This window comes from Eucalyptus grandis, chromosome 11 (assembly GCF_016545825.1).
Source record: "Eucalyptus grandis isolate ANBG69807.140 chromosome 11, ASM1654582v1, whole genome shotgun sequence".
NCBI lineage: Eukaryota > Viridiplantae > Streptophyta > Magnoliopsida > Myrtales > Myrtaceae > Eucalyptus > Eucalyptus grandis.
In genome coordinates this window covers 33,494,739-33,515,601 of record NC_052622.1, presented here as the reverse complement: position 1 = coordinate 33,515,601, position 20,863 = coordinate 33,494,739, and the positions used below count along the sequence as shown (strand labels likewise).

Here is a 20,863-nt window from a genome sequence, read left to right as displayed (position 1 = left end):
GACCGTGTGAGGATGCTTTTCCAGTTGCCGCAGGAGGTTTTTATTTAATGCAATTATGTTTAGTTGAGATACTGAATTGTTGTTTTTCTTTGTGGATTGGAGTGATGAGCTATTTCTGGATCTTTCCATGGAAATCGTCTTAGTTTTATTTTCGAGGAGATGCAATGAACAATCCAGTTCTCTTCCTGTTGTAGGTTGGAGTCCTTTTGTTGCAAATCATGCTGAATTTGACCTGGTTTGTGTTGTAGTATATATTTTACTAACTTTTAGGGGAATGATTTGACTTAGCAAGCTCTTGCTTTTTGTTTCTCCTTGGGGTTTTTGGTATAAATTGTTTATTTCGGGTGCCAATTCGAGTCTCTTTCTTTGATGAAGTCTTGCTCTCTATTTTCACCTGCGAACTTTACTGGATAAAACTACAATTACTACAATTAAGTCTTGTGTCCAAGGCCAAGTCTAGTTGTTGCTTAGTTTGGTCATTTGGGGCTTTTACTTTTTGCTTATTGTGGGTAGTTTTGGTGTAAATGGTTAATTTTGGGAGCCAGTTCAAAGTCTCTTTCTTCGATGATATCGTCCTCTAATCTTTTTCTGTGAACTTCACTAGATAAAACTACAATTGTGTCCTGTTTCAAGGCTAAGTCTAGTTGTTGCTTTCCTTGTTAACTTGGTGGCACACATTGATGGCAGTCTGACTTATAGGATGCTTCTACCTTGTGAGATGGAAATTGATTGCAGATATTCACTAACATCATGGCACATTGTTCGTTTCTACGTTGAATTGGCTTGGTGCAGTCCGTAGAAGTGCTCTTGTTGGGATTCTCTTTATTTTGAAAGTTCCAGTTGATATAAATTTGCCTGACAAATTAGTTTTATATTGCTTGTGTGTTGAAAAGTTACTGGGTCATGAGCTTGCACGATCCCTCTACATCAATGTGTGACTTGGTGGCAAGTCACACATTGATGGCAGTTTGACTTATTGGATGCTTCTACCTTGTGAGATGGAAATTGATTGCAGATATTCACTTATATCATGGCAAATTGTCCGTTTCTACGTTGAATTGGCTTGGTGCAGTCCGTAGAAGTGCTCTTGTTGGGATTCTCTTTATATTGAAGTTCCAGTTGATTAAATTTGCTTGACAAATTAGTTTTATATTGCTTGTGTGTTGAAAAGTTACTGGGTCATGAGCTCGCACAATCCCTCTACATGGATTCACCCCTGATTTTCTCCGAAACTCTTATTCTGTTATCTTCCTTTTCTGAGAAAGCTGGCTCTAGGTTGTGCCTTCAAAATTATATCTGCAAGGATGGTTGTGAGTAAGCGTGGAGTGGATGAATCGGATGTTTTGGCCAACTTTTATAAGCTCGCTCTTTGAATGAGATGGTGCACTGGATGTGTTGCTTTAGGTAGGGTTCATGTGTTGTATGAGCTTTACCTGATGTTGAACTTGAGAAGAAAAACTAATTGGTTTGAAGACCTCACAAAGAAATTGAGCCTACCTGAAAGGAGAAGGAAGGCTGTGATCTCTGTATAAAATTTTACTTTTGTAAGCATCTAGCGTTAGCGAGTACATAAGCTAGTGTAATACCTGATGGAGCTTGTATAATTCTGCTTGTATTTTTGGACTTTTCAACATATGTGTCTATTGTCAGTTGCTCACTTTGTCGAGCAAATTGTGCAGCTTTGTATCATAGCACAAGTTGTGGTTGGCGAAAAATCAAGCATGAGTTGCGCAGATAGCACTTGTTATCATTTTGTTCATGTGTTGTATGAGCTATACCTGATGTTGAACTTGAGAAGAAAAACTAATTGATTTGAAAACCTTGCAAAGAAATTAAGCCTTTCTGCAGGATATATCGTATAGGCCCTGAAAAGAGAAGGAAGGCCGTGATCTCTGGATAAAATTTTACTTACAAATTCTTAGGATTTTCCGAATTAAAGGCTGGGATTTTCTTGTGAGTGGTGTTGGATTTTCATTTGTGGCATCTAATTGTGGGTGTTCTCAGTCAAGTTTCCTAATCGGAGATATTAAGTGTCTTGCTAACTAGTAATTATGGGCATTATGGAATTGGCATCTCTTCTTGTCTCTTTTAATAATTTGCTTTTACGAAGTGCACTTTTGCAAGTAAACGTCTCTTCACTTTATCCCATATGGATGTTTCGTGGAGGCAATTGGAGCCTTGTAACACTCTGTGGCAGCAGGATGTTTCCTGGCAGACTTGAGGTGTTGTCATTCCTTTTACCCTGCATCTTCATTGCTCCTTCCAGTGCCGTAATATGTTCTTAATCTGGTCAAAGTGTTGGGGATGGTTTTATTAGCAGAAGAAACAAAACTGATTTCATTCTGTCGATGCCAATGCTCCTGTTGCTTGAACATCTGTACGTGTTCTCAATTTCAGCTGGTTGATCTTTGAAGTTGGGATAGTGTATAAAATTGGTGCTCAATGATAAAGCCACAGCAAAGCTCTGTTCCACTTGCCTTCTACAGAACATGAATTTAATCTGTTGAGAAGAGATCCAATTGTTAGCTTAGAGTCGCTGCTTATATATAATTCGATATGATTCTTAGTTACTAAGCTCTCCAGTTGAAAATTTAATTATTGCACACATAATTATTCTCAGTTTATGATTTGCTTCTCATACTATATTCAGAAATAGAAAGGAATTTGATTATTTCTTTATATAATGTAAAAGATTAGATGATTCTGCTTGTGAGTAAAACCAAGTTGTCTTATTGATATACTGTCCAACTCTAGCATTTTCTTTGCCACATAAATCAATAAGGAGGATCCTTGTGCTTCCACTAAGAGACAGAAATCCTCATATAGATCTATTTTTTTGCCAGATTAAATGTAACTGCTTTTTTCACCTTGGAATTTCTGCCAAGTTAATGAAGAGGAACACCTCTGCAAGCATTTTGTGTATGGATTGATCTTCCTTCAACTTTTCCCTTAAGTTAGTAGTTTCGTATCATGGATTTGTTAGGTGTGGCTGGCGTATTGTTATAAGCATGAGTACCTCAGCAAATTTGGCCAAATGGGCACTGGGTATTTTTTCCATTACCAAGTCCTTTTATCTGATTTCCATGTTTTGTTTTGCCAGTTAAATCTTTTGGTATGTTTTTCAGTTAAGATAACGGATTATGCTTATATTCAACAATAGGGACCTGCTTTTATGTTAGAGAACTTTGCTCTCACTTCTTATATTCACTGATCCTTCCTACTGCTTTCTGTTATAATTTTACATACCGTTTATTCAGCCATTTTCATTATCAAGAACTTTTTGCTCCAATGAAGATTGGATTTGTTGTCATTTCTCTCTTGCAGAAGCCATCTTTGATTTCTCCTAACAAGAGAATAGGTTATTTATCTATGGAAAATAGTTTCCTTCCCATGATACTGATAATACAATGTCGCACTGCAGTTCCTTCACTTAAACTGATGCTAAAGACCTAGGTTGACATATGAAGCTTGTTCCAGGACCCAAGGACTGGGTCAAATGTCTTCAGTAAAAATAATATCCATGTTTTAAATCAAGATTCTTTTATCATCTACAGATGTCACTTTTGGTATGTTATCACACCTCATTGGCATTTTCTCTTGTTTGTCAGAATGTGGACCCTGCAATGTGCTCCACCGGTATCACACTTGAAATTCTTATCTGGATGGCTGTTCGCTCTGCAAGTTAGGTGGCTACCTTGTTGGATGAATTTGAAGAGAATTGGACCACGTCCTATATCTCATAAGCGTTTAGTATTGTTCAATTAGGCCTGTTGATATGCACGTTTTGTGCTCTTTTCTGCTGGTACAGTTTCTTCACTGGGAACATTAAACTAGCAATTGGACAGGCCTTGAGGACACACATTAGTGACTGCTCTTCTTCGTGCTTCAATTTTTTATTATTTATTATTCTTTATTTTATTTCTTCTTCAAAAATTGGATTGATCCATACAGAAATTTTTCAGGGGTAGAACCGACTTTAGCATCAACTGATCGGAATTTTTCTGTTGTATCCCTTTCACATTGGATGGACCAGCAGAAATCCCTGTTGCGGAGATTCTTGAGGGTTTCTATTGGCCTACAATGCCTACGGTTATCGGAATTTTTGGTTTACGCCTTGTCCTTTGATTGCTTAGTGATTCATCAACTGATCGATTGATCTTTGCATTAGTGTTTTGCCAGCTTATTCTGGATTTTGTTATTTGGTGAATTGGCAGTGGCTTATTTCCTCTTGGATCATATCTCTTGATGTCTGAGGATGTTGTTGTGGGTGTTCAGTTTAGCTCCTCCTACGATTGTTAATTGATACATCCACTGGTTGATCTTTTCATTGAATTGCCTATGAGTAGCTTTTGGATTAGTTATTTGCTGAATTCGCAGTGGCTTCTTCCCCCTTGGAGCGAATCCGTTTGTCTGAGGATGTCAAGGACGATGGATAGGACGATCTGGTCAGTTTGTTTTAAAGAACTAGGTGCTTGCACTTTTTGGAGGACTGATGATCCTTTTGCTTTTTCTTTCTTCTTTACTGGTTTTGGTTGAAATTTGTTCTTTGGTCTTTTATCTTTGGGAGTTGATTGTCATCTAGTCCTGATCCTCTCACAGGTTGAAGTCTTGCCAGACTTGACAAGGGGTTCTCTGCTGCAAGCTGATGATTGTCTGAAAGTGGATAAGCTCTGTTGTCTCTCGAGGCAGTTATTGGTTTGCATGAAATTTGTTCTCCAGTCCCATAATTTTCTAATTGATGCAAAAACCAATTCTCATTCCTTTGTAGGGGTGGAGTTTGGCTGATGTGTGATCTGTGATGGTTCTTTCTTTGCAAGGTGTACATGCCACAACAGATCACTATCCAATCCAGATCCACTTGCCCGTGTCTCCTTCCTGGAAATAGCCCTCCCTTGTGTCCTCATCCTTTAGTCTCTTCTTGCATCTATGATTCTGCATGCGTTCCTTTCTCAGTTGACAGCCTCTTCTTCCTTTCTTTTTGTTTCTTGATTAATTGTTAAATCGGTCTGATTTGTATGCTAATTTTCCAAAGGTTACTCTCGCCTCTCTGGGACTTTGCCATGTTATGAGTATCGTTAGGGTTTGCGCTCCTCTGATAGGTGATTGACACGTCATTGATTGATCTTTCTGTTTAATTGTATTATGACCTGATTCTGGTTTTCACTATTCTGTGAATTGGCAGTGGCTTCTTTCTTCTTGGAGTAATCATGTTTGTCTTAGGACCATGAGCACAATGCTACTGGTCAGTTGGTTACATAGACAAGACATTTGGGCTTTCTGGAGGACCAATGGCCTAATCTTGCACTGTTTAGTCGAGCTGATGATGTGGTAGTCTTTGTTTTTAGGACAAGCGATGGACTGAAATTTTGACAACCTTCTAGGCTTCTTTTACAGGTTGAAAGTTTTACCGGATTTGACGGCTGGTGATCTGGTGCGTTCTATGTGGGGCTGAGTTGATAATTATTTGATATTGGATGAGTTACTGCTTCTTGGATTTTATGCAGTTATTGGTTTGAAATGGAACCCGTCCTTCACTTCTGCTATTTTCTAGTTAAACGCAAAGATCAGATCTAGTTCTCTTCCTTCCGCAGATCAGAGTTTGGTCAAGGCAATACTTTACGTGGCCAAGTTCTATATGGAGTCTCTGTGATCAGTGATGTTCTTCCTTGCTGCATAAGCATCAATTCCTAATTTTTCTTCCACTTCCGTCATCTTCTAGTTAAGGTGGAACGATCAGATGTTCTCTTTCCTTTGCAGGTCAAAGTTTGGTCAGGGCAATAGTTTACCTTGTCAAGTTCAATATGGAGTGTCTTGGATCAGTAATGGTTCTTTCTTGTTGCATAAGCATCAATTCATGGGACAAGCTGTTCTTTCAGAGTTCTTTCTTGTCTGGAAAAGTACATGCAAGTGAAGCTTGTTTCCCTTCACTTTTCCGTGTGCTGCGATCACTAATTGGATCTTTGGTAAATCATGGAGAGAGCACGTCATGCTCTTCTTCCCTATCATGGAACTGGCTCCAGAATTACCTACTTAGCTTCACCTTATTTTTATTCGACTTCTGCATTTTCTTTTGGTTTAGAACAAGAGGTCATTATGTGCTTTTTATGTGAGAGAGGCTGTTTGAGTTGATTGGACTCTGTCAATGGCCACTGGTTATTGGGACTGTTATGTGCTTTTAACTGGTATCTTTTTATTTGGAATGACATACTTAAGATATCTATTACGATTCGCATTCTTAATCTTTGGTATTCTCTTTCTATAGGTCAATGGTTGCTGAGCCGATTACTTTCTTGGTCTAATTTCTGAAGTTTCTGGCTTGTTGCAGAAGCTTAATTTCTTCTGGTCCCGTTGCCTCTTTGGGACTTTGCCATGGTCATGGACATCATTGGGGTTTACTCTCCTCCTTTAACCATCTATTAATTGGTTGATTGGTCAGTCTATTTAGTTGTTCTATGAGCAGATTCTGGATCTGTTATTTAGTGGATTGGAAGTAGCTTCTTCTCTGATGGACCGATCTCTACCTCTGAGGATGTCATGTAAGGAACAGTAAATATGATTAGTTTGGTAAATAGTTGCGTAGAATAAAGCATTCGAGCTTTTCTTGGGATTGACGATTCCTTGGCAGTATAATGTTGGGTTGGTGGAACTAGGAGTACTAGGTGTTGAACTGAAACTTCTAATAATTTCCTGCATGGACACTAATTTTTCTTTTTAAGAACTCATTCTTTCATTAATTGTCTTTGGTCAGTAGCAAGAATCAAGATGATAATCGTCTATTCCTAATTGCTTTAGGTTGAAGATTCACTTAATTTGAGAAGTGCTGACCTTTGCCTGTTTTGCAAGGCTAAGAGGATGAATTGTGGCGACCAGGTTTTGTTTGAAATAGGATAAGCTCTTATTTATTGGATTTTAGACAGTATATAGTTCCAATAGTGTTGACTCTAGCTTTGTTTCTTAATTTGTTTTATTAAAGCAAGAGGATCACCATTAAGTTCTCTCTCTGTTATGGTCAGAAAATGGTTAAAGCAAAGACCTTTTCCTTAATAGAACAATTCTGCATGTTATTTATCGCTGACTTTTTACTTTTCAACATAGTTTTTTTTTTGGTGAAAAGTAATAATATATTGAGCTTTAACCAACAATTTACACAAGATCCAGCACCACAAAACTTGCATTTAACAAGACAACAACTTAGTTTGTTACACATTGACTCGGAAATACGTTTCTTGCATATGCTTTTGTTTTGACTTGGTGTGTATGTCTACTTGAAGTTAGCGTCTATGTTAAATTGGTTTATTTGAAGAATTTTCTGTCAGGTTTACTGTGTCTATATTAGATAGATTGTTGTCGTCTAGATGGTAATTTCTTATGCTGAGTTATTATTTTGGTGTTACCTGTTGCTCTTTTTCTCTATGTTATTTGGAACTTGCAAGATAAGGCTCTTCTCCAAAATTTTTTTGTTTTTCACACTTTTTTTTTTTTTTTGTGGTAACATTTTCCTTTTGCCAAAACTTTACCGAATGTTAGATTATGTAGTGTTTTCACTTGTAAAGTGATGATGTGGATGGTTCATCAATAGATTTATCTTTCCATTAAATTGTTTAACAAGATGATTCTGGATTTCGTGGTGGATTGGCAGTCGCATCTTTCCTCTTGGAGTGTGATCTCTTCAATGGAGCATATCGTCTAATGATGATGAATGCATAGAAGCTGGTTGGTTTGCATAATATAAGGCGTTTGGGCTTCATGGAGGAGTGGTGATCTATTATGCAGTCTGCGTTTGAGTTCTGAAGTATCTTTGTTCACATCATCAGCACAGGCAATGGACTGAAACTTTGAAGCTTTGTTGGCTTTTTGTAGTTTTGAATTAAGTTTGTCTTCAGTTGATTATATTCAGGGAGCAGTGAGATAATTATTGTCAAGTTCTAATTCGTCTAAAGTTTTAAGATTTGTTGGGTTTGAGAAGTGGTGATCTATTGCTTTCTTCTGTGGGGCTGAGTTGATGATTGTTTGAAATTTGGACAAGTGGTGGCTTCGTGGATTTCTGACACTACTGAAATATTGAAGATTTGTAGGTTTTTTGCATTTTTGATTTAAGTTTGCCTTTAGTTGATTATCTTCAGGGGGCAGTGAGATAATTATCGTCAAGTCCTAATTCTTTACAGGTTGAAGTTTTGCCAGGTTTGTGAGAAGTGATGATCTAATGCGTTCTTCTGTGGGGCTGAGTTGATGATTGTCTAAAATTGGACAAGCAGTCGCTTAGTGGATTCTAGGTAGTCATCGATTCGAATTAAGTTTGTTCTCCCCTTCTGCTTTTTTCTGGGTTATGGTGAGATGATTAGGGCCTATTCCCTTTGATGCAAATCTCTTCTGGTTCAATGTGGACTTTCTTCAATCTGTGATGGTTCTTTCTAGCTCCATAATTTTTATTTCATTTAACAAGATCTTCTTTCTTTAGAGACTCTATTGGGGAAGATGAATAATCATTGACTATCCTCGATTTTAGGGATCATTTGTGAGTCTGCAAAGCTTGAGGTCCACTAAGTTCTGGCCTGTTTCTTTTCATTCTTGTAATACATGCTGGTAAATCATGCAGATATTGCATGTTATTCACACAATACCCAGGTTCTATACGATTGATGTGTTTTCTTTTGGTACAAAACCTTTTGGTGGAACTTTTTCATTTATCAGGTGATTTCTACACTTTAGATTGTTGTTGAGGAGTTGTCATGGACATTATTAGTGTTTATGCTCCTCCTTGGATCTGATTGATGGATTGATCCATCCTTCTGTTGTTCTACAAGCTGTTTCTAGATTTTTATAAACCAGTGGAGTAGTAGTAGCTTTTTTTCTCATGGAGCAATCTCTTTGATTGAGGATGTTGTCTAAGGAGTGGTACATATGATGAGGTTGGATTATTACTCAGAATAGCTGAGCTTTTCTTGAAGTCAACAATCTCTTCATATCTATCTTTGGTTGGGTTGGTGGATGGGCATTGTCCTTGATCATTTTCAGGACTGGGTGAAGAACTGAAATTTCGATAAACTCCTGCTGCATAGGCACTTGATGTTTTGCCAGATTTTAGAAGTGATGATCTATCGCCTTTTCTGCGGTGCCTGAGTTGATGAACATCAGTGTCTGGGCTTTGTTGGAAATTGGATAAGCTCCCACTTCTTGGTTTTTGGTTCTTTTCGTGTCCTCATTCTCAATGGGTATTTATATGGATCAGTCCCCCAATCTATTGATATTTTGGCCATGGTTTAATGATAGGGTGTGTGAGAACTAGTGAGGTTTGATGTCCGCACTCTTTCCTTTGATGCACACCTCTTCTGGTTCAATGTGGACTGTCTTCAATCTGTGATGGTTCTTTTTAACTCCATTATCTTTATTTCATTTAACAAGATATTCTTTCATTTAAGATTCTATTGGCTTTTCTTGTATTTGGAATATGAATAATCGTTGACTATCCTCCATTGTAGGGATTGTTAGTGAGTCTAGAAAGCTTGAGGTCCACTAAGTTCTGGCTTGTTTCATCTCTTCATTCTTTTAATGCATGCTGCAATCCCAAAATTGATTGCTGGTAAATCATGAAGATACTGCATGTATCTGGTGGACTTTTTCATTAATCAGGTGATTCCTATGCTTTAGGTGGTTGTTGAGGAGTTGTCATGGACATTGTTAGTGTTTATGCTCCTCCTTTGATTTGATTGATGGTTTGATCCATCCTTCTGTTGTTTAACGAGCTGTTCCTGGATTTTTATAATCCAGTGGATTGGTAGTAGTTTTTTTTTTTCACGAAGTGATCTCTTTGATTATTTTGTCAAAGGAATGGTACATATTATGAGGTTGGTTGATTATTACTTAGAACAGCTGAGCTTTTCTTGAGTTCAGCGTTCTCTTCACATCTATCTTTGGTTGGGTTGGTGGTTGGGCAGTGTCCTTGATCATCTTTGGGGCCAGGTGAAGAACTGAAATTCCAATGAACTCCTGCTATGTAGGTGTTTTGCCAATTACTAGAGGTGATGACAATTGCCTTTTCTGTGTGTCTGAGTTGATGAATTGCGGTGGCTGGGCTTTTTTGGAAATTGGATATGTTCCCACTTCTTGGATTTTGGTTCTTTTGATGTCCTTACTCTGTGTATTTATATGGATCAATCCGACAATTGATATTTTGGCCATGCTTTAATGATAGTGCGAGAAATAGCTTGACTATGATGCAAACCTCTTCTGGTTGCAGAAACCCCCTGTTGTGGAGATCCTTGAGGGTTTCACCTGGCCAGTTTGGGATGATGCCTGTAGTTTTCAGAATTATCTTGTTTATGCTCAGTGATTGATCCGACCGATCGGTCTTTGCGTTATTGTTTTTACCAGCTTCTGGATTCTTGTTATTCAGTGAATTGGCTTTGTGGCTTATTTCCTCTTGGATCATATCTCTTTCGTCTAAGAATGGTCGTTATGGGAAGTGTTTGGCTTAGCTCCTCCTCCGATCCTTAATTGCTCCAGAGACTGACTTTCCGTACAATTGCTTTATGAGCTACTTCTGGATTTTGTTATTTCGTGAATTTGCGATGGCTTCTTTCCCCTTGGAGTGAACTGCTTGTCTGAGGATGTCAAGGATGATGAATTCTATGACATTGGTCAGTTTGCTTCATAAAACACGGATGTTCGGGCTTTTTGGAGGACTGATGATCCTTTTGCTGTCTCCAGGATTCTGCCATGTTGTGGGCATTGTTAGGGGTTATGCTTCTCGGATTGTTGATTGATCTTTTTAAGTTTAATCGTATTATGAGCTGATTCTGGTGTTCACTATTCTGTGAATTGGCAGTGGCTTCTTTCTTCTTGGAGCGATCATTTTGTCTGGGGATGTTGTAGGGCAATAAAAACAATGCAACTGGTTAGTTGGTTACCTAGAATATGACAGTTGGGATTTTTGGAGAACTAATGATCAATCTTGCACCGTTTGTGGTTGAGCTGATGATGTAGAAGTCTCTGTCTTCACGACAAACGATGGAGTGAAATTTTGACAACCTTCTAGGCTTCTTTTACCGGTTGATAGTTTTACTGGATTTTGACAGCTAGTGATCTATTGTGTTTTGCGTAGGGCTGAGTTGATAATTGTTTGAAATTGGATGATCTCTCGCTTCTCGGATTTTAGGCAGTTATTGGTTTGAATGAAACTTGTCCGTTACTTCTATAATTTTCTAGTTAATCCGAAGGATCAGATCTAGTTCTCTTCATTTCGCAGATCAGAGTTTGGTTGAGGCAATAATTTACGTAGCCAAGTTCGGTATGGAGTGTTTGGGATCAGTGATATTCTTTCGTGGTGCATACGCATGCATTCCTAATTTGTCTTTTACTTCTTTTATCTTCTAGTTAAGGTGGAATGATCAGGTATTTCATTTCCTTCACAGGTCAGAGTTAGTTGAGGCAATTTCAATATGGAGGGTCTGTGATCAATGATGGTTCTTTGTTGCTGCATAAGCATCAATTAATAGGACAAGCTTTTCTTTCAGAGTTCCTTTTTTTATTTTTATTTTCTCCTGGAAAGGTCCACAGAAGTTCTATCTTATTTCTCTTCATTCTTATCTGTGTGCTACGATCACTAATTGGATCTCTCTGGTAAATCATGGAGATAGCATATGTTACAGTTATACGATATGGTCTTTTTTCTATCCTGGAACTGGCACTAGGCATTACCTAGCTTGGTTTGCCTTCCTTCTTACACAACTTCTGTCTTTTCTTTTGGTCTAGAACAAGAGGTCATTTTGTGTTCTTTCCATATGGAGGTTGTTTGAGTTGGTTGGACTCTGTCAATGGCCATATAAATGTCTGCATTGTAGGTATTATTTGGTTATTGGGACTAGAGGCTTACTGCTGACAGAGTTGCTTATACTTCAGTGCGTACTGGTAGCATCTTATTTGGGATGATGTGCTTCAGATATCTATTACGATACGTGTTCTTAATCTTTTTTAGTTTGTTTTTATATCTTAATGGTTGATGAGCCGATTACTTTCTTGGTCTAATTTCTGAAGTATCTGGTTTGTTGCAGAAGCTTAATTTCTTCTGTTCCAGTCGCCTCTTTGGGACTTTTCCATGTTTAGGGACATCATTAGGGTCTACTCTTCTCCTTTGACCATTTATTAATTTATTGGTTGTTGTTCTATTTTTTTATTTTTTTTAGGAGCAGATTCTGGATCTGTTATTTAGTGCATTGGAAGTAACTTCTTCTCTGATGTCATGTAAGGAACAGTAAATATGATAAGTTTGGTCAATTGTTGCATAGAATGAAGTTTCTGAGCTTTTTTTTGGGACTAACGATTGCTTTGTAGTGTAAAGTTGAGTTGATGGACTAGGAGTACTGGGTGATGAAATGAAACTTTTAATAATTTCCTGCATAGACACTTATGTTTCTTCTTCAAAATTCATTCTTTCATTAATTATCTTTGGGTAGTGGCAAGAATTGAGATGATAATCTTCTAGTTCTAATTGCTTTAGGTTGAAGGTTTGCTGAACTTGAGAAGTGCTAATCCTTTGCCTTTTTTGCAAGGCTGAGAGGATGAATTGTGGAGACCAGGTTTTGTTTGAAATTTAGCTCTCATTTATTGGATTCTTGACAGTAAATGATTATAATAGTATTGACTATAGTTTCTTTTTCTTTCTTTCTTTTTTTATTAGAGCAAGATGATCACCGTTTAGTTCTCTTTCTATAATAGGTCATAAATAGGTTAAAGCAAAACTTTTTCCTTGATTGAACTATTCTGCATGTTATTTGTTACTCCTTTTCCTTTCAATGTACTTTGTCGCACATTCACTTGGTAATAGATTTCTTGCATATGCATCTGTTTTGGCTTGGTGTGTATGTCTGCTTGAATTTTGTGTCAATATGTTAAATTGGTTTTCTTATGCTGAATTGTTGTTTTGGCAGTACCTTTTGCCCTTTTTTCTATGTTATTTGGAACTTGCAGGATAGGTTCTTTTCCAAAAAAATATTTGTTTTTCATTGCAGTAACATACTCTTGCCAAAACTTAACCAATTGATTTTCACTCAAAGTTTGATTTGAGTTCTGTCTCAATGATTGACAGCTTCATTTACACATCTAAGGCCCTAAATTTTCATCCCTAGGCATTTAAAACCTAGAAAAGAGAAATGCTAGATATCCTAATCATTCACAAATTGGTTGTACAATATCTGTATACAAAATAAACCATTTCTCATGATGAAGGAGGGTCTTTTTGAATTGCAGAAGCAACAAATCATGTGTATACCATGTTTTGTATGTGGTTCTGTATTGCTCTTTACAAACTTTGATTTAGAAATTGACTAGTCATAGAGCAAGTGAGCATTTAAGCAAGTGCACCGGCAAACCCGAGCCCCTGTGCTTGCCCTATATTTGTGCTTATTGTTTTTGTTCTGGATCTGCTCAGTTATTAATGCAGGTCAAACACATCAGAGCCAAATATGGGAATTACTTTGGCATTAATGTTGCTGGCTATCCAGGTTCTTTAATCTGCTCTACTCAATTGTTACCTTAAAAGCCTGCATATTTCCTGTTGCAGGATAGGTCTTATCACCCTTTCCTGGTTCTTCTCATCCCCTCTCCCCTTTTTTCTTCTCTCCCCATGGCCTCTGCTACTTGGCCTACGATTCCTATGGTTATTGGAATTATTTGGTTTATGGCCTCATCCTTGGTCAATCTTTCCTTTATTGTTTTGCCAGCTTATTCTGTATTTTTGTTAGTCGGTGAATTGGCAGTGTGGCTTCTTTCCTCTTGGATCATATCCCTATCATCTGAGGATGTTGTTATGGGAAGTGCTTGGTTTAACTCCTTCTCTGATCCTTTATCGATCCATTGACTGACTTTCCGTACAATTGTTTACAAGCTGCTCCTGGATTTTGTTATTTGGTGAATTTGCAGTGGCTTCTTTTCCCCTTGGAGTGAACTCTTTGTCTGAGGATGACAAGGACAATGAATACAATGACACCAGTCAGTTAATTTCATAAATTATGTGTTTGGGCTTTTTGAAGGACCAATGATCATTTTGCTGTCTTTTTTCGGTTGAGATGATGAACTAATCTCTGATCACATCTAAGACTGTGCAATAGACTAAAAATTACTGGTGTTGATGGGACTTGGTTCTTCAGTTTTTAATCTCTGGGAGATGATTATCATCTAGTCATGATTCTCTCACAGGTTGAAGTCTTGCCGGACTTGACAAGTGGTGATCTGCTGCGATTTGATGGTTGCTTGAAATTGGATAAGCTCTATGGTTCCACGAGGCGATTATCCATTTGAATGAAATTTGTTCTTTCAGTCCCATAATTTTCCGATTAATGCGAAAACTTATTCTCATTCCTTTGGAGGTCAGTGTTTGGTTGATGTATGATCTGTGATTGTTCTTTCTTTGCAAGGTGTACGCACCGCAACAGATCACCATCCAATTGAATTCCGCTTCATCTTATTTTTATTGAAGTTCAAAATCAGGTGTCTCCTTCCTGGAAATAATAGTCCCCCCTCCCCCCTTCATGTCCTCGTTCTTTAGTCTCATTGTGAGTCTATGATTGTGCATCCGTTCCTCTCTCCGTTGACAGCCTCTACCAAGTACTTTTCGGAGGAGACATCATTCCCGAAATGCGCTCCTGATCATTTTTCTTTTCTTTTTTCTCTTCATTGATTGTTAAATCGGTCTGATTCAGTTTATGCTATGTTATTTTCTGAAGGTCACACCTCGCCTCTCTGGGACTTTGCCATGTCGTGGGCGTTGTTAGGGTTTGCGCTCCTATGATCGTTGATTGATTAATCACTGATTGATCTTTCCAAGTTCAATTATATTTGTCATTTTGTCTGAGGATGTTGTCTGAAGACAAGGAGTACAATGCAATTGGTCAGTTGGTTACATGGGATATGACATTTGGGCTTTTTGGGGGACTAATGATCTATCTTGCACTGTTTGGTTGATCTAGAAGCCTTTGTCTTCAGGACAAATGACGGACTGACATTATGACAATCTTCTAGACTTCTTTTACAGCTTGAAAGTTTTACTGGATTGGACAGCTAGTGATCTGTTGTGTTTTCTGTGGGGCTGAGTTGATAATTCTTTGAAATTGGATGAGTTCCTGCTCCTTGGACTTTAGGCAGTTATTGGTTTGAATGAAATTTGTCCTTTACTTCTGTTATTTGTAGTTAATTGGAATGGTCAGATCTAATTCTCTCTTCTACACAAATCAAAATTTTCATCGAGGCAATACTTTACCTGGAGTTCGATATGCATTGTCTACTAACAGTGATGTTCTTTCTTGCTGCATAAGCATCAATTTCTAATTTGTCTTCCACTTCTCATATATGTATTTCTTTTTTTGGCCAGAAATGAGATACTTAAATTTACCATAGTGAAAGCATACTTCTCAGAAACAATAAAATTGTGTACACACACATTGATGGGTATGAGTATATTGTTTGAGAAATTTAATCAAGAATATCATATATTTCACTATGCGCATAATTATAGTCAATGACTCAAAATTGTATTTTTTCAAAGTTGAAAAACATCAAAGAATGCTCTTAAAGCATTTATCAAATAATAAATGGAAGAGGGAGTGGCTTCTTTCCCCTCAGAGTGAAACTGTGTGTCTGAGGATGTCAAGGACGATCAATACAATGACATTGGTCAGTTTGTTTCATGAAACGCGGATGTTTGGATTTTTGGGAGGACTGATGATCTGTTGTCGTTTTTTTGGTAGTCTTTAATCACATCTTAGACCAGGCAACAGGCTGAAATTTACTGGTCTTGATTGGAATTTATTCTTCGTTTTTTTTTTTCAAAATATGTCTTTGGGAGTTGATTATCGTCTAGTCCTGATTCTTTCACAAGTTGGAGTCTTGCCAGACTTGCAAGTGGTCATCTGCCACGAGGCAGTTATTGGTTCAAATGGAATTTGTTCTCCAGTCCCATAATTTTCTGATTAATGCGAAAACTGATTCTCATTACTTTGGAGATCATTGTTTGGTCAATGTATGATCTGTGGCGGTTCTTTCTTTGCAAGGTGTGCGCGCCCCAACAGATCAATATCCAATCCAGACCCACATCTTATTTTTATTGAAGTTTGAAGGCCGGTGTCTCCTTCCTAGAAATAGTCCCTCCCTCATGTTCTCATCCTTCAGTCTCATCTTGCGTCTATGATTCTGCATGAATTCCTCTCACTTGTCAGCCTCTGGAAGTACTCTTCAGAGGAGACATCATTCCCAACACAGTCTCTTGATCCTCTTCTTTCTTCTCGTCTCTTCAATGATTGTTAAATCAGTCTGATTCTGTTTATGCTATGTTATTTTCCGAAGGTCACACCTCACCTCTCCAGGACTCTGCCATGTTGTTGGCATCATTAGGTTTTCCACTCTTCTGATCATTTATTGATTCATCATCGATTTATATTTCCAAGTTCAATTGTATTTTGAGCTGATTCTAGCATTCAGTGAACTGGCAGTGGCTTCTTTCTTCTTGGAGCAATCATTTTGGCTGAGGATGTTTTCTAACGACAATGAATACAATGCAACTGATCAGTTGGTTACATGGAATATGACATTTGGGCTTTTTGGAGGACTAATAATCTATCTTGCACTATTTGGTTGAGTTGATGATCTAGGAGCCTTTGTCTTCAGGACAAATGATGGACTGAAATTTTCCCATCCTTCTCGGCTTTTATTACAGCTTGATAGTTTTACTGGATTTGACAGCGGGTGATCTGTTGCGTTTTCTGTGGGGCTGAGTGGATAATTGTTAGAAATTGGATGAGCTCCTGCTTCTCGGATTTTGGGCGGTTATTGGTTTGAATGGAACTTATCCTTTACTTCTGTTATTTCTTAGTCTGAAAGATCAGATCTAGTTCTCTTCCCTTTGCAGATCAGAGTTTGGTCGAGGCAATACTTTATGTAGCCAAGTTCGATATGGAGTTTTTAGGAGCAGTGATGTTCTTTCTTGCTACATGAGCATCAATTTCTAATTTGTCTTCTACTTCTGTTATCATCTAGTTAAGGTGGAACGATCATATGTTCTCTTTCCTTCGCAGGTCACAGTTTGATTGAGGTAATACTTTACCTCGTAAATTTTGAGATGGAGTGTGTGATCAGTGATGATTCTTTTTTGTTGCATAAGCATCAATTCATAGGACAAGCTTCTTTCAGAGTACTTTCTTGTCTGGAAAGGTACACCCAAGTTCTAGCTCGTTTCTATTCATTTGTATCTGTATGCTACGGTGACCAATTGGATCTATTGGTAAATCATGGAGATATCATGTAAGAATTATGCGTCATGCTCTTTTTCCCTATCATGGAACTGTATGCTTCAGGCATTACTAAGTTTGATTTGCCTTTTTATGCTAGTTCTGTGTTCTCTTTTGGTACATAACAAGAGGTCATTTTGTGTTCTTTCTGTGCCAGAGGTTCTTTGAGTTGTTGGACTCAGTCAATAACCACATAAATGTCTAAATCGTAGGTTTTCATTGGTTATTGGGACTTCAAAGGTTTATCACTGACAGAATCCATTTTACTTTAGGGCATACTGGTAGTGTCTTATATCTATCACAATTTGCATTCTTAATCTCTCTTATCTTGTTTCTATTTGTTAATGGATGATGATAGCTGATACCAGTTGTCCTTTGGCATATTGGAGCCTACTTTCTCTTCAAGATTGGATTAAAAAATTTTGATTTCTTTGTCTTACCTTTTACTTTGATGGAACTATCCTGCTGTTATTTATAATGGACTTTTTTGGTTTCAACATACCTGGTCGTACATTCATTTGGAAATACGTCTCTTGCATATGCAGTTTTTCTGACTTGGTGTGTATGTCTCCTTGAATATTGTCTCTATAGATATTAATTTGGTGTATTTGAAGAATATTTTGTCAGGTTTCCTGTGTTAATATATGATGACATTGATGTTGTCTGGATGGTAATTTCCTATGCTGAGAAGTTATTTTTGTGAGACCTATTGCCTCCTTTTCCTCTATTTCATTTGGAACTTGCAGGATATGTTCTTTTCCAGAAAAATATTTGTTTTTCACACTGTTTTTTGTGGTAACTTTTTGCTTTTGCCAAAACGTCACCTAAAGTATAGTATGTAATGTTTCACTTGTATGGCAATGTTGTTGGATGGTTGATCAATAGATTGATCTTTTTTATTTAATTGTTTATCAAGATGATTATGTATTTCGGTGGATTGGCGGTTGCATCTTTCCTCTTGGAGCGATCTCTTCATCTGAGCATGTTGTCTAATGATGATAGATACATAGAAGCTGGTCAGTTTACATAGAATAAGGTACTTGGGCTTCTTGGAGGAGTTCTGCAGTCTTTGTTTGCTTGATTTCCGAAGTAGTAGTCTCTAATCACATCTTCAAGACAGGTGATGGACAATTTTGAAGATTTTTTAGGCATTTTGTAGTTTTGATTTAGGTTTGTTTTCAGTTGATTATCTTTAGGGAGCAGTGAGCTAATTGTGAGCTAATTATTATCAAGCTCTAATTCCTCTACAGGTTGAAGTTTTGCCAGGTTTGAGAAGTGGTATTCTATTGCTTTCTTCTGTAGGGCTTCATTTGATGATCGTTTGAAATTGGACAAACAGCCACTTTGTGGATTCAAGGCAGTTATCGGTTTCAATGGAGTTTGTTTTTCGCTTCTGCTTTTTTCCATTTATGGTGAGGTGATTAGGGCCTAGTTCACTTTCCTCCGATGCAAGTTTCTTCTGGTTCAATGTGGACTGTCTTCAATATGTGATGGTTCATTCTAGATTTCTACAAGTTCTTCTTTCTTTGAGCTTCCATTGGCTTCTTTTTTTTTTTTTTTTTTCGGAAGATGAATAATCATTACTATCTTTCAATGTAGGGATTGTTTATGAGTACGGAAAGCTTGAGATCCACTAAGTTCTGGCTTGTTTCTCCTTGTTCTTGTAATGCACGCTGCAATTGCTAATTCTATTGCTGGTAAATTATGGAGATATTGCAAGTGCAATTTATTTGTTTGGCCTTCTTTCTTTCTTTTTTTCCGAATACTAGCTTCACACAACTTAGTTAGCTTAGGCATTCAGTCAGTACAATTGATGTGTGTCTCTTGGAACAGAACCTTCAGCGGAAATTTTTCATTTACCAGGTGATATCTATGCTCTAGTTGGTTGTTGAGGAGTTGTCATGGACATCCTTAGCATTTACGATCCTCCTGTGATCATTTGTCGATGATACAATCCATCCTTCTGTTGTTTTAGAGCTGTTTCTAGATTTAGAATCCTGTGGATTGGTAGTAGCTTCTTTTCTCGTGGAGCGATCTCCTTAATTGAGGATGTTGATCAATACATATTTTTGTTTTCTTAGAGCTGTTTCTAGATTTAGAAGCTTGTAAATTGATAGTAGCTTCTTTTCTCATGGAGCGATCTCTTTGATTGAGGATGTCGTCTAAGGAAGTACATATGATGAGGTTGGTCAATTATTACTTGGAATAACTGAGCTCTTCTCGAGTTCAAAGATCTATTCAGATCTTTGTTTGGGTTGGTTTATGGGCAGTGTCCTTAATCATCCTCAGGACTGGGTGAAGAACTGAAATTTTGATAAACTCCTGCTGTGTATGCACTAGGGTTTTTGTTGAATATCATTCCTCAATTGATTCCCTTGGAGTAGAAAGATGATAATTGTCTTTGTTCTTGTTTCTATATGGGTTGGAGTTTTGCCAGATCTATCACCTTTCTTGTGGGATTGAGTTGATGAAGTGTGGAGTCCGGCGTTTGTTTGAAATTGGATAAGCTCCCACTTCTTGGATTTTGGTTCTTTTGATGTCCTCACTCTATACGTGTTGAAGTATTATCCCACCTCAATTGACAACGGTTCTAAATGCTCTTTATATTCATGTGGTCTCCTCCACCATAGCTTAAGTTTTTGTTTGGACTTTCGACATGGTATCAGGGCCAGCGCTATCCCTTTTGCAAATATGCGTGGTCAAAATTCCATGTGAGTGGGGGTGTTGAAGTATTATCCCACAGTGATTGACAATAGGTCCTAAATGCTCTTTATATGTATGTGGTCTCTTCCACCTATTAGCTTAAGTTTTTGGGTTGGACTTTCTAACAATATGTACATGAGATGAGTCTACCCCTAATCAATTTATTTTTTGGCCATGCTTTTATGATAGGGTGTGTGGGAACTAGCTTGACTATGATTTGAGGGTTTGAAGTTTGACATAAGATCTTTGATTGTCGTTGGATGGCCTCTCTGTTAGACATACTTGCAAAAGGATAGTACTAAGTCTCCTTAGTTGCAATAAGATAATTGTATGGGGTTGCTTAGCCTACATTTTTCCACTTCCGTTGTACTTTCTTCTGGTACAATAACATTGCTGGGGACATTTTACAAATGAGGTGTTCAGTAGGTGAGATGGGTTGTTTTTAGTTTGTAGTGCCACATTGAGGGGCATCATTGCAAGCTGTTAGCACCTCATTCTGAAAAGATGAACTAGTACTGTGCTTCATACACCATGCAGTTCCTTTCATAACTAGAAGGTCTTTTTCTTCTTGTGTTTTGTGATTGGCATATGTGACCAGGCTTCACATTGGGCTGTTGACAGGACAGCCATATCTAGACATAACTTCCCTTGGCATTACTTGCACTTTAACCGGTTCTCTCCTTTCTTCTGATTCTCTTGTTTCTTATCCATCACAAAGCTATGTTATGACGTGTATGCTCTTGACAGACGTGGCTGTTCAGGCTGGGAGGCGCATACACTAGGTGCTTGGTTTGCATGTTTATCAAATTTTGTGGTTATATTTAGATGGGTTAAACTGAAGGGGTAGACGACAATCGTGCTGATTAGCATGGAATTCAGTCTAT

General features: G+C 37.8%; 1 long non-coding RNA gene across 1 annotated transcript; it reads left to right on the top strand.

Annotated features, from left to right (window-relative positions):
- Window positions 1-21: 21 nt before the first annotated feature.
- LOC120289610 lies at window positions 22-19,143 on the top strand. The gene is made up of 2 exons (XR_005547656.1): window positions 22-4,468; window positions 4,600-19,143. It is a non-coding gene; the product is annotated as an uncharacterized LOC120289610 (long non-coding RNA).
- The last annotated feature ends 1,720 nt before the right edge of the window (window positions 19,144-20,863 follow it).